Source organism: Rhipicephalus sanguineus, chromosome 8 (assembly GCF_013339695.2).
Source record: "Rhipicephalus sanguineus isolate Rsan-2018 chromosome 8, BIME_Rsan_1.4, whole genome shotgun sequence".
NCBI classification, from domain to species: Eukaryota; Metazoa; Arthropoda; class Arachnida; order Ixodida; family Ixodidae; genus Rhipicephalus; species Rhipicephalus sanguineus.
The window spans coordinates 57,494,901-57,509,300 of record NC_051183.1 but is presented as its reverse complement, the minus strand read 5'-3'; positions in this window follow the sequence as shown (position 1 = coordinate 57,509,300).

Genomic DNA, 14,400 nt, shown 5'->3' with positions numbered 1-14,400 from the left:
TTAAATAACGACCGGGCGTCACACAATGCGAATTACGTAACTATTTGGTCGTTTAAAGCTTCCAAACCATTACAAAGGGCTCAGCCATAATTCGTCATCGTCATGAACCACCGCATCAACAATGTGCACATAATGCCTTACAGATGGTACCTCGCCTCTCCGCAGAATGACGAATAATGTGGTGGGTGCTTCCCAACTTCACAAAAGTTATGAATTGTGGCGTAGTGGGTACGTTGCTAGTGTACTTGTATTAGTAGCCACAAGAGAGTATAACCGGCCCTAGAAATGCCGCTCTTCCAGCTTTCGCTGTTACTGTGCTGCGCTTTCCTCGCAGGCCTGGCGTTTTTCCTCTCTCGCTCTCTGTCTCTACACCCTCTTTTTTGCCCATTTTCCCCCAGCCTAGCGCTGAGTAGCAAACCAGGTGCTAATAGCTGGTTAACCTCCCAGCCTTCCTTTTTTCATCTCCCTCGGTGTCCCAATGCTACAAGAGGATTGGTCATCAGAAAGGTTAGGCCAATGTCGAAGTACTGCCATGCGGTATATGAATAAATGCGTTCTTCAATGTGCGTTTTAAACCTAGATACGAAATATAGTAATACAAAACAACGGATTCATGCCGAAATTTACCCTTTTGTTCTGTAGCAATATAATATTTCCAATTGAACTTTCATTTTGCAATGTAGCAGTTGAACCCTTACATCTAGAACGTAATCCGTACGCGTTACTGCGTTAATCATCCTAGTTCTGTGCTTTAAAAAATGTTCATGGACAACAGCTTATCACAATTTACCTAATGAATGACTTAATACTGCACATCAGAGATGTAGCTGATTGAGCTTTAGCAAAAAAAGAATAATCAGGAAAGAAAAATTATCGTGATGGTGGCAACGAGATTGTCTTTATATGTTGTGATGTTTATTGTATGCAATTATCACGAACGAAAAATATATAATTTTTAAATTTTACTCCGACAGAAATTATGTGGACACTGTAAGGACATTGTCGGCGTCGGCGTCGGCGCCGCCGTTGCGTTCCCTATTAAGTGAGAAGTTAATAACATGGCCCCGCACGTCGTATGATCCTTGCGCGAGTGAAAACGTGCGAGGATAGCCGACTATCGCCGACTATATAACCAGTTGTTTACAGTTGCGTAACGGTGCCAACAGCAACATGGGTGTTACCAACACTAGACGCAGTAAGCTGATATGTAGTGCTCATATTCTTCAATACTGGATAGCGCGAACCCGAAAAGCACAAAGAAGGAACACAGATGCACTCGACAGGCGTCGCTCTCAACTAAACTGCATTCAGGAAAGTATCCCGAGATATATACACAGCAGAGTGACACGCGCAGGCGCACTGCACGTATGTTATATTGACAGTTGCAGTTGTTACAGTTGCGTTACAATTGTTATGCTTCCACCTGTCCGTTATAACGGAGAACGCACGCACGTTTCACGAACCCGTGTGTATGTGTATAAAAGGTTCGTGATAGTTCTTTAACAAGGCCATCATACCGTCACCAGTGAGCACCAGCAACTGGACCGGACTTGTTAATCGGATCCGTTCGGAATCGCGGCTTCGAGGGGTCTAAGTGTAGTGAAATGCGAGGTATAGCACAGCTGGTGCAAATCCTGGACGCCTCTTACGATGATGGATCTATGATTTCTCCTGTCCTGGAAGTGACAGCAAGGTCCTTTAATGCTCTGTCCACATCCAAGTCGTCTTTCACGCAGTATAAGGACCAGGCGTTGTTGGGTCTTGATAAATCAATGTAGAAGTCACCGGTAATGATGAGAGGCCTGGTTCTTTCGGCAGACTTATTGTAGGAAGCATTGACCCCGGTTTTTGCGTAATCCACGTGGTCCACATTTCGGACCACCTGGACGAGTGGACTGTAGTTGAGCGTCTTCCAGTGGTGTTCTGTCTTCAACTTCCTCACTTTCCTTGCGTCCACAGCGCTGGTGTAGCGGTTACGGAACTGGGCTGCTGACCCCAAGGTCGCGGGTGCGATCCCGGCCGCGGCGGTCGAATTTCAAAGCAGGCAAAAGGCTAGACGTCCATGTACTATGCGATCTCGGTACACGTTAAAGAATACCAAATGGTCAAAATTTCCGAAGCCCTTCGCTACGGCGTCTCGCATAATCATATCGTGGTTTTGGGACTTAAGTCCCCAACAACTATTGCGTGTCACTGTGCGAGAGAGAGAGAGAACAAAACCTTTTAATGAAAACCAATGGTTTCCTCGATTGTGGGAGGCGACGACGGCTAGTCGGCCAAGAGCCCCTGCTCCTTGGCGGCTGCCTCTGCCCGCCCCGTGATCCAGACCTGCACGGCAGGGTCGGAGCTGAGCAGTGTGGCCTCCCACTGCTGCGTAGTGGTAATTTGCCAGCCCTGTAGGGCCACGATGCACTGTCCAAATTATATGGGCCCCAGCCCACTCCTCACTCCCTGGTAATGAGGCCGCCCACCGACAGGCTCGAGCTTTCGCCTCCCGAGCCCATGGCTCAACCCAGGTCGGAACGGGGAATGAGATAGAGGAAATTGGGTGGTCGACACGCGACCGTATGGTGACGTATCACGAAATTACACAGTATTATCGATTGGCCAGACTTCAGTATCCCCCAGGGAACGAATCACTAACCAAACGACAGGAGCTTCTACGGAGGCAACTCCAGACGGGCTCGTTTCCGACGCCAATTCTCTACTCATATATTTCTCCTACTATATTTACACCTGAGTGCAAGCTGTGCCGGGCCCCCCGGGCCGACCTATTTCACATGCTTTGGGGCTGTCCCAGTAAACCTGTCACTGTGTGTTCGCGGTTACTGTGTTGGTTGAGGCTCTGTATCATTTGTGGCGCATACCCGCATAATATGAACTCTAGTATGCGGGTATGTGCGACGCGTGACTGAGAGAAAGGGTTTCATGACGTACGCGACAGGTATTTTTCGTTATTCATGTCATGAGCAGTGAACTATGTTTGTCATACACTCATCCCCTGCAATGCCAATTTTGGTATATTACAAATTTTGGGTTCGACCAGGAGAGCGCCCAGGCGTAGGCGGCTAGATAGATAGATATATAGATAGAAACGGCCAAAGTACCTGAGGTTCGCTAAGAAATGCTTTGCATTTAATAAAAAGCAATATTTTTGCCGGGGCGGTGCTCTGAACGGAGGAGCCACCGGTCAAAAAGCTAGTTCCTTGACCACAAGGCCATGCGCTCACGCATGCCGAATATGAGCGGTACTGAAGAATACGAATGCGTTGTACCTACTATGCGAAGAACAATTGGAAGCAGTAAATTTCTTTGGGTGCTTTATGGAGTATTTCGCGCTCGCCGAGTAAAATTGATCTGATGGACAACGCGTAAGGTTAATATCAGGAATTTACCTTTCAGATGATTTCCGACTTCGACAAAAGTGAATTCCTAAGCTCGTTTCCATGACCACCCATGGTCCTTTCGTTGGGCCATTCTGGAGGGTGACGAACGCTGGAAAGAACGCCAAAGACGCTATGCCAGTTCAGCACGAGAACAACTTTCCGGACATACCACCACCTAAAATAAACCCGAGTGCTCACGTTGGGAGGGAGTATTGCGCAATGCGAAAGGAAGAAGGAAAGAAAAGCAGTAGGTCAGGCGCACCCGCGACAAGCTTCGCTTGCAGCCATTTCCCCGACAGGGATAGGGCTCCTGAATTATCTTCCTTCGACTTCATACAGAACCTGACGGCGACGTCGACGGCAAGAAATGCACCTAGAGTTTCTTTACATTTGCTACTACGATAAAGAGCTTGTATAAAATCATGAACTTACACTAATATCCTCTTTTATACCCGATAGATCAAGTAGGCATTGAGTGATGTTCTTGCAGGATGTTTAAATATTTCCTGAACCAGCCGCCTTTGCCATTTTAGCCAACAACACGAGCTAATGTATTGTGCCAATACGAATTCTCACAAGTCTGCGCAGATTATATTGGGTAAGCTCGTATGCTGACTATGTTATTTCATTGGTAATACAGTGCAACTGTAGTTCAGGGTGTACATCGAGTAGCATTGGCCGATTCACGAGCTGCAGGATAGGGTTGTTATGCGAGATTTTCTATGGTCGGTAATGTACGGTCCGAAATCTGCATGGCTCATTTGAGTTCAAGCGCCAGTCTAGACAATCGTTCAAAGCGCCATAAGACGGCACTACATAAAGAAGCCATTTCACCCTGCGCTTTGCCCAGTCTGCCCATACAGACGGCTCACAGAGTCGCAGCATGTTCCCAACTTTCACAGACCTTTTGCGCACACACGACATCGGGTCTTGCCGCCCACAACACGGTAAAGCGTTACGAGACGCCTAATGAGAGTATCAAAGCACAATGCGCACACGTTCAGGCTACGGGGCTACTGTGTAATAGTGCACCATGCAAAAAACCCTCAAGATGATTGATCCTGCTCAAGAATAAGGCTTGCGGTTGCCTACACTGAATGAATGGTCAAGCAATTTCCACAAGACATAGAGAGTTCAGGTGTGTTCCAAAGGTGTGTTTAAACCAGGAACATCCTATTCTGCAGTACAAGGCACTTCTTGGCTGAGCTCCTTAAACAAATCACCGCCCATACACTTTGCAAAATAGTTCACTAGCGAAGCTGTAACATGTGACCCGTTGTTTTTCACTAGGTTAACCCCGATGATTCATTAAAAATTTGCACTCGACTTTCGGACCCGCTCTGACAACATGGTGTTCGTGCTGGTGCCTCGACGGCGACAAGGTTTTCCCACTTTAACTCTTGACGATGTTGCTCTTAAGCCGCCGGCACCTCGGGAGAACTAATGCAAAGTGGCCTTCCAAAGGCGAAATCGGAGCGGCACTGCTTCTGCCCACAAGCTCGGCTGCAACAAATAGAATCGATGTCCCATTGGCGCAGCCAAGAGCGCACCTCTATTTTGTTTCCACACACGCTCCTCTCTCTGTGTTATATTACCCGCCAATTGCACATGTAGCTGCTGTCTTGCGCAAAGCGCGCCAGAATGTCTGGGAAGATTACAGATTATAGTATATCATTTTGTAAGATTGCGCACATTACGCGAACAGTCAAGATTATTCCAGAGTTTGCACGACCTCCAGTGATAAGGCTGGAAAATTCGATGCGTGATGTATAAAAACGGCGCGTCCCGGCGATGTTCGGTTTTTCGACGGTCAACGCTCTGTTAGCCGCTATCAGTGTACAGTGTGTATTGGTGTAGCTTGACTTTACGTTTCCCGGACACAAGGTACATCAAATAAAGAGTTCCATCTTGGACAAGCCGACTGCTGCCTTCGTCGACTTCGTCGACTTCACTTCCCGGTCCATGAACCGAACTGCCCCTCCAGCAGTGAGCCAAGCCCACACCATCAAGGACACATCTACATCAAACAGCGGGCCAGCCGCGGGCAGCAAGGTCTCCCACCTGGTCTCCCGAAACCTGGCTCGAGACGTTGGAAAGGCTCTCAACTTTCAACAAACGGGACTCTGAAAACACGCTGCGCCCCGTCTACTTTTACCTGGAAGACAGAGCAAGGACCTGGTTCAAGAATCGAGAGTCCACCCTTCAAACCTGAGACGTCTTTCGCAGTGCTTTCTTGGAGACGTTCGCGAGCGTAGTCCGAAAGGAAAGGGCCTCAGCCTTGCTGGAGACACGGGTCCAATTCCCAAACGGAAGCGTGGCCATCATCGCAGAGGAAATGACCCTACTGTTTCGCCACGCTGACCCTGCCATGCCCGATGAGAAGAAAGTTCGCTACCTTACGCGAGGAGTCAAGCAGAAGCTCTTCGTGGGACTGATGTGCACCAACCAAGCTGCATCCAAGAATTTGTCTCAGAAGCAAAGACCATTGCGAAGACGCTGGAAATACGAGCCCGCCAGTACAGCCGCCGCGTGGTCTGAGACAGCGCAGCGGTTCAAGCCATCGGCTCCGACGATCTGCGCGAGACCATAGGGGCCGTGGTGCGCGAACAACTCCGTCGAATGCCCCCGTCGTACCAGCCTCAAGTTGCCTCGATTGCAGACATCGTCCGAGAGGAAATGCAGCAGTCGCTGTGCACCTTCGAGTCAGCGCAGCCGAAGCTGCAAGCAATGAGCTATGCGGCTGCAGCCCGACGGAACGCTCCCCTCCTCGCCCACGTCAAGACACCGCGCCGCCCCAGCAGTTCAACCGGCAAGCACCACCGACGTCGTACCGCCCGCCAGCCTGACAGCCTGACGCCGATGAAGCTCGACGTTTGGTGCGCCCCCGACCACAGCACACTCTGCTACCATCGCGGAGAAGCTGGCCACACCTACCGCCGCTGCCAGTACCGACAGAAGGGACTGCGTTGGTTCGCCATTGATGCGCCGCGTCCACAGCGGGGTGAAAGACCACGCGGCATCACCGACTACCTCGCAGGAACACAGTGGACGCCCGGACAACGCTCCCGTTCGCCGTCGCCAGGCCGCAATGTCTGACCGCAGCGCCGCCAGTAAACTGGCCGAGCCCGGGGCCGGTCAAATAGCCCTCATCCGGAAAACTAAGGGCAGCAACGGATAGAGGTGTGGTTGCTGTACGACGAAATATCGAAGATCGTCCGCCGAAGACGACGACGCCACGACGAAATTTAAAGAACATGCGGCAAGCCGAACGAACCCCTAACGTCGAAACTTCGAGGCCCGAGGAAGAAATGACGACGCAACGTGGAAACAGCGGAGCAAACCGACATAGCCGTGATTCGACGCTGCGACCTAACCGGAACTCAAGGCGACGGACTAGCTACTTCCACGCACTGTTCGAAGGCCACGGAGTCGTCGCTCTCGTCAACACTGAAGCCGACTATCCCGTCATCAGTGGACATTTTGCCACAACGTTGAGAAAGTTAGGACTGCTTGGGAAGGCCCCGAAATCTGGACCGCTGGAGGCCATCTAATAACGCCGGCTGGAGTCTGCACCGCAAGAGTCACTATGCGAAAACGGACTTATCCTGCGAGCTTTGTAATCTTCCGAAAGAAGCGCTCGTGTTCTCTGGTTCTTCCTTCAGCTGTTGTGTGTTACCGCGCTCCCAGTAAGCCGAAGAACTTTGTAATCTTACAACATTGCTCCAGGGATGTTATACTTGGGACGTACTTCCTAAGTCTCCACGGCGCCGTCATCAGTGTGAGGTCTGAGTCAAAAACGCTAACCGCAGAAAAAGCCCTGCCACCCCACACCACGCCAGGCAACTACGTACTGAATGTGATAAAAGAACACGTGGCCGTTCCGCCTCTCTCCAGCGTCATCATTTGCGTCGGCACCGGAGAACCCGCAGACTTTGAAGGCGTCATCGAGGGCGATCAGCATCTGCTTCGGAACCGTCAGATTTGCGTCGCAAGAGGCATAGTTGAGGTGCGTGATGAGGCGGGCGGGCAAAGCAAAGGTAGTGCTGTCAAACCTCAGCCACAAATGTAGGCACCTCAACATATGTACAACGGTCTCCTAAATCGAAGAATTTGTGGACGCCAGCAATGCTTAAAAGTGAAAAACAGCGCTAAAAAGACGGGGCAATGAAGGACACCAGACCACGGAGCTCGTGTTCTTAGTGACCAGCGCCGCGGTCTCGGGCCCTTTGTTGTCCCGTCTCTTTAGGGCTGTTTTCACTCGTAGTCATGAATTAACCCTCCCAAATGCGTACCCTACGCCAGCAATGCTTTCGCCCTCATCGATGCTATCACACCTGCTTCGACGGATCGAGGTCCCCAACCATATTTCGACGTCAACCCGAGCCGCCCGAAGCACAAGAAAGACCAGTTCACAGCCCTGCTCTTGCAATTCAAGGACCGCTGCTCGTCGTCGTCGACAATTCGACAGACCCCAGTTGCGAAACATCGCATTGTAACAGAAGGAATGCCTGACAAATCCGCCAGAGCCCGTACCGAATTTCTACGCAAGAATGCGAGGCCGTTAAGAAACAGGTCCACAAAATGCTATGCGAAGACATCATCAAGCCGTGCAAGATTCCGTGGGCGTCACCTCTGGTGTTAGTCAGGAAGAAAGATGGAACCCTACGTTTCTGCGTCAATTATCGTCGCCTGAAGAATGCCACGAAGAAAGACGTGTATCCTCTTCCAAGAATAGACGACGCCCTGGATCGACTCCACAACTCGAAGTAGATTTCGTCGAGGGACCTCAAGACCGGCTACTGGCGAATCGATGTCGACGAGAGAGATTGAGAAAAGACTGCCTTTACAACACCAGACGGCGTGTTCGAATTGAAGTCATGCCCTCTGGTCTTTGCCCGGCACCTGCGACTTTTCAACGTGTTAGCGATACAGTACTCACCGGCTTGAAGTGGCAAACGTGCCTCGTACACTTGGAGGACGTCGTTGTGTTTGCCTCAAACTTCGACGAACACCTTTGCCGCCTTGAAGCTGCATTCAAGCAATCGAGACCTCTGGACTCACCTTGAAGCCCGAAAAGTGCCGCTTCGCGTTCGAGTAGCTCTTGTGTTCGGATCACGTGATCAGTAAGGTCGGGGGTAGCCCAGACCCGCGGAAAACAGCTGTCATCGCTGCCTTCCCGCTACCCACCGACAAGAAGGTCGTAAGCCGATTTCTTGGCTTGTGCTCCTATTAGAGGCGCTTCGGGAAGGAATTTTCACGAAGCACCAAGCCGCTAACGCACCCAGCGAAGACCGACGTGCCATTAAAGTGAGAAATGGTGAAAATCGAAGCATTTGAAGAACTGAATCGACGACATCAGATGCCTTCGATACTAGGGAATTTCGACCAATAAGCCGATACGGAAATCCACACCGACGCAAGCAGCGTCGGACTCCGCGCCGTCCGTGTGGAGAAGACTGACGTGCAGGAAAGGGTCATCACACTCAGACTCATCAGTTAGGCTAGCCGGTCACTATCAAAGGTAGAAACCAACTATTCCACAACAGAAAAGGAGTGCCTAGCAATCATCTGGGCTACATCCATGTTTTGCCTCTGCCTCTACGGCAGGCCCTTCAATGTTTCGAGCGACCACCACGCCTTGTGTTGGCTAGCTAACTTGAAGAACCCTTCATGTCGTCTCGCACGGTGGAGCCTAAAACTTCAGGAATTCGACATTACCGTCGTTTACAAGTCTGGGAAAAGCACTCTGACGCCGACTGCCTGTCTCGTGCCCCAGTGACCTGCCGCCGCAGGACGACCAGGATGATGACTGCTTCTTGGGAACCATAAGTGCCGACGACTTCGCTGAACGACAGCGATCTGACCCGGAACTCAGAGACCTTGTGGAATACCTCCATGGCAAGACCACCGTCGTTCCGTAGGTATTCAAGGGAGCACTGGCGTCGTTGTTCTTGCGCAACGAAATTCTCCCATAGAAGTTCTCACCACATAAAAGAAAGTACCTTCTCGTGGTGCCTTCAGCATTGCGGCCAGAGGTACTCCAGGCCCTGCACTACGACCCGACGGCAGGACTCCTGGGTGTTTCCCGAACGCTGGCAAGAATACAGGAAAAGTACTACTGGCCGCGCCTTCCCGCCGACGTCACTAGCTACGTAAGGACATGCAGAGACTGTCAGCGACGCAAGACACCACCAACAACATCAGCAGGCCTTCTTGAGCCGATTGAGCCACCTCGGCGACCGTTCCAGCAGATCGGGAGGGACCTCCTGGGGCCGTTGCTAATGTCGGCTTGCGGTAATAAGTGGATCGTCCTAGCTATCGACTACCTCACTCGCTACGCCGAAACACGGGCCGTGCCTAAAGGCAGCACCACCGAGGTCATTCGCAAAGTTCTTCGGCGAGAAGGTCATCCTGCATCATAGCACCCCAGAGGTCCTATCATCGACAGAGGTACGGCCTTCATTGCGGAGCTTACTCAGGCGGTCTTTAGCTACAGCCAGACAAGCCACCGCCGGACCACCACCTAGCACCCATGGGCCAACGGACTCACTGAGCTTCTAAAGACCATCGTGGTGATGCTGGCCATGGACGTCGATGTTGGCGCCCCAGAGGTTCTCATCACCGACAGATGTACGGCCTTTACTGCGGAGCTTACTCAGGCGATCTTAAGGTACAGCCACACAAGCCACCGCCAGACCACCGCCTACCGCCCACGGACAATCGGCCTCACCGAAATTTTATAGACCATCGTGGGTATGGTGGCCATGTACGTCGACGTCGAGCACAAGACGTGGGATGCCATCCTTCCGTACGCGACCTTGGCATACGACACAGCAGTACAAGAAACGACACAGCTGTCACCGTACAAGTTGGTCTGCGGAAGGAGCCTGGCAAGGACGCTCGACGCAATGCTGCCAGGTACCACCGACTAAGAGAATCTCGACGTCGCTACTTATTTGAAACCTGCCGAAGAAGCTCGAGAACTCGCCTGCCTGCGTATCAAGAACCAGCAGAGGATCGACAGCCGTCACAACAATCTTCGGCGACGCCACATGGAATACCAGCCCGGTGACCGTGTGTGGGTCTGGACACTGATACGCCGCCTTCCGGCCATACAAGGTGCTTCGGCGCTCTGGACTATGAGATTATCCCCGACGGCATTACGAACTCTCAACGGTGTCGTGCACGAGCTGAAGTCGTACATGTCGTGCGCCTTAAGCCGTTTTATGGCCGTTAGCAAACGTGAGGATTGTACCTTTTGCTTGATTATTGTAATTTTGCATGTGCTTATTGCGTGTTGCACTTTCTTGCTTTATTATTGTGCTTCCCTTGTGTATGCACTTGTTTTCCCCTTCCATGTTCTGTTACATTCATCGGGACGATGCCTTTTCAGAGGGGGGCAATGCCACACACCCTTTTTCTTTCTGTGTTTTGCGTTACCGGTCTATTGCACCTGTACCTGCTGCCTTGCGCAAAGCGCGCCAGAATGTCTGGGAAGTTTCCAGATTATAGTATATCATTTTGTTAAGATTGCGCACATGATGTGAACAGTCAAGATTATTTTAGAGCTTGCGCGACCACCGGTGATATGACTTGGAAAGTTCGATGCGTGATATATAAAAGATGGCGCATCCCAGCGATGTTCGGTTTTATCGACGGTCGACGCTCTGTTGGCAGCTATCAGTGCACAGCGTGTATTGCTGTAGTTTGACTTTACGTTTCGCGGCCACAAGTTCGTGCAAATACAGGGTTCTATCTTGGAAACGCCGACTGCTGCCTTCGTCGACGTCACGAACCCACGACATTATTATTGCACACGCTCCGGCTACACGCATACTGTACTGCATTTGCTCCCTCCGTGTTTGGCGACCCAATGGTGTAGCTTGCTATCATTAGAATCATATTTGGCCTATTTAGGTCCCTGTAGCACCAAGGTCTCTACTAATGATCTCCAGTTTACGCATTCCTGTGCGAGCCGATTCCATTTTATCCCTGCGAACTTCTTAATTCCGGCTCTCCACCTAACTCTCCGCCTTCCTCGGCTGCGTTTTCCATCTTTTGGTAAGTATTCTCTTTCTCATGCTATCCGCCTGTTCTTAGTCGTACGCATCACGTGGCCAGCCCAGGCCCATTTCTTTCCCTTATGTTAACTAGAATATCCGCTACTCAATTTCGACACCCGATCCAATCTGCGATCCTCCGGTTTCTTAATGCTACTCCTATAATTTTCCACTCTATTACACTGCGTGGTCCTCAATTTTTTATCTAGTTGCTTTGTTATCCTCCATATTTAAACATCATGTTAGAACGGGCAGTGTGTGGTGAGTGTACGCATTTGGCTTTATTAGCTGCTGCAGATGTTCTGTTATAATTAGGCAGTGCGTAGCGAATGTGCCTTAGCTTATGCTTTTTTTACAGAAAATTTCCCTTTCGAGATTAGGGTCCTCTATTAGTGATTGTCTTAATTATACATATTGTTGCATACACATCAATGTATGATTTTCAGTCGTTAACTCTTCTATGTTTGCGCATGCTATTCGGCGTTATCTTTGTCTTTGTAGGCTCATAGTTAGGTCTATTTCAATATTTACTCGGTTTATTTCCTCAGTAATTTCTTGCAAATCTCCTCTCCGCCCTAGTTTTTGGCGCAGACGCGTAAGCTTGCGCTGAGGCAGTTCTCAGCGGTCACACGGATGGGCTGCCATTTTGAGTTAAGCATATGTAGATTCACTGTAAAAGTAGGTGGAGGTGGTTTACTACCTCTACCTACTCCATCTAAGACCATAGAGAGGTTGAATATCCGCCTCGTGCATCGGTATGGTGGCGCCACCGCTCGGCTAAGGCGGTTGTGCCCTCTCCCAACCCCCCATAGGATCCCATGCATTTTGAATGAAGTTTGCGATTTCGTTGCGCAAAAACAAACTAGCGCCATCTCTCGACAATACGCCACACCGACGACGCAACACTTCCTCTTGCTTCCACCGATACGCGATGCTTCTAGGTGCCCCTCTCTCCACTTTCTTTTATTTCTTTCGGTGGCCGTGAGAGCGGGCGCTGTGCACTGTCCTGTAGCGCACCCGACAAGACCGGCTGGGCTCGTCGCTTTCGTCGCGTCTTCCTTGAACGTTGCAACGTTAATATTGTGTTAAGGCGGTGGCCACACGTCGGACGATGAGCCCTGATTTCGTTCAGCTGCCATCTCATCAACGGCAATGTTTCAGACGCTCAGTTGTGTACTTTTGTCCGTTGGTTGCGGGACAAGATGGCCTCCTGCAAGACCGCGTTTTTCCAAGTCAGGTGTGTGCGTAGTTCTCGGCGTCGTAGCAGTTTGATGACGCGAGGACGTCGACTGGTGCGACATCGTGGGAACCACTGAAGTGACTGCAAGCTTGACGACATTGTGCCAGAATATTCTAGCGTACTGTACGCGCATGATTGTGCTACACTTAAAATACCGCGCTTGGCCTCGAGCGTCAACCTGGTACGCCTGTGTGCAACAAGCGTCTTGTTATCGTTGTTGCGTCGGTTAATATTGAATTGCAATTGGAATACCGTTTTTGCAAAGGTAAGTGAAGCTGTAAGTAGTTGTCCTGCTATATGCTCGCTACTCCACGAACATTACTTCTAGAATCGCATTTTATTTTGAGCTGCACGTACCAAAGGAGAATCTAGCATACGAGATACATTGCACGCGTGCGCATTTCCTACATAAATCTGAGTAATGCCACGCGTGCGCATTTCCTATATACGTCTGAGTAATGCCATGCTCAATTTAAAGCGCATGTGTTGGATTGTGGCTTCAATGGTGAAAGTGATTAGATATTCCGAAATATGTGATTGCAATGCAGTTAGAACTTTCTGATATGTCAATACGGTCTGTGAACAAAAAAAAAACGCTGTGTGAATGTTTGTTGGTCATTTGCTACAGTACTTTCACGCATTATTACGCAGCTGTGTGACGACTGTTAAAACATTCAGCAAGTTAGATTTTGGTTTTCTTGGCCTAGTTGAGTGCTACGAGTGTTGGGCGAAGATAAAATCGCGTGTCTTTTGTGTGTTTCTTAAGCAGGCATACAGCCGTAATAGTCATTGTTGTTGTACTGTTTGGGGTGTTCAATAAAACAAGAATGCTGTTTTGTACTGCAACAATTTTTATTTCATCTGTGTTAACAGATCACGCAAACAACTTGGACACGTGCACGTAAGAAACGTACGCAGTGCATCGCGCGCACGCATAAAAAAATGGGCCTGTCATTTTAAAACAAATAATATAGAACAATCGACGTAACAGACGGCATGGTTGTCTAGTGGAGCAGCGTCGGCAGTACAAATATCAAACCAGAATGAAACATGAATAGAAAAACAAAGAGTAACAGGCGCTTTGCCCACGGCTTCTATGAGCCGCGCATATCCACCTATCGCCACCGTCCGCCGTTGGTGGCGCCACCAGTACCACTGAAAGCAGCAACGCACGAGGCGGATACCCGCTGTCAAGGCGGATTTCCAGGGAAGCAGTAGCGGCAGAATCATTGTGCACCTCAAAATGTTTTGCACAACTTCCGCAATCGGTCCACAGTTTTTTTCTTGCGGACAGCACGCATTACAAAAAGTGGACGCGGGGTATACCCGAGGCCCCTGAACGCGGAACTCCAGGATGCCGTGAGCAAGATGCGCAGAGGAAACGAGTGGCGCGAGCGGATGCTTCTCAGCGTCGCAGGCACAAACCTTTGGGGGCGCTAGACAAAAACACACATACACGCCGCTCCCCATATAATGCAGTGTGCTTTTAGGCACCTTTACGCATTATTTCCTCCACTGGTCCACGGGTGGCGCTGGGGATTTTGCTGTTGGCGGACACGAAGAAATCCTAGCAACAAGTCATGCAGAGCTTCACTGTATGACGACCAGCAGTGAAGAATCCCCCCCACAAAATATAAGGAACATAATCACTCATTTCGCAGTTACGCTCTCAGGAGTTCGTAATGATGGCTCCATCGGTGCCGTTACCACCCTG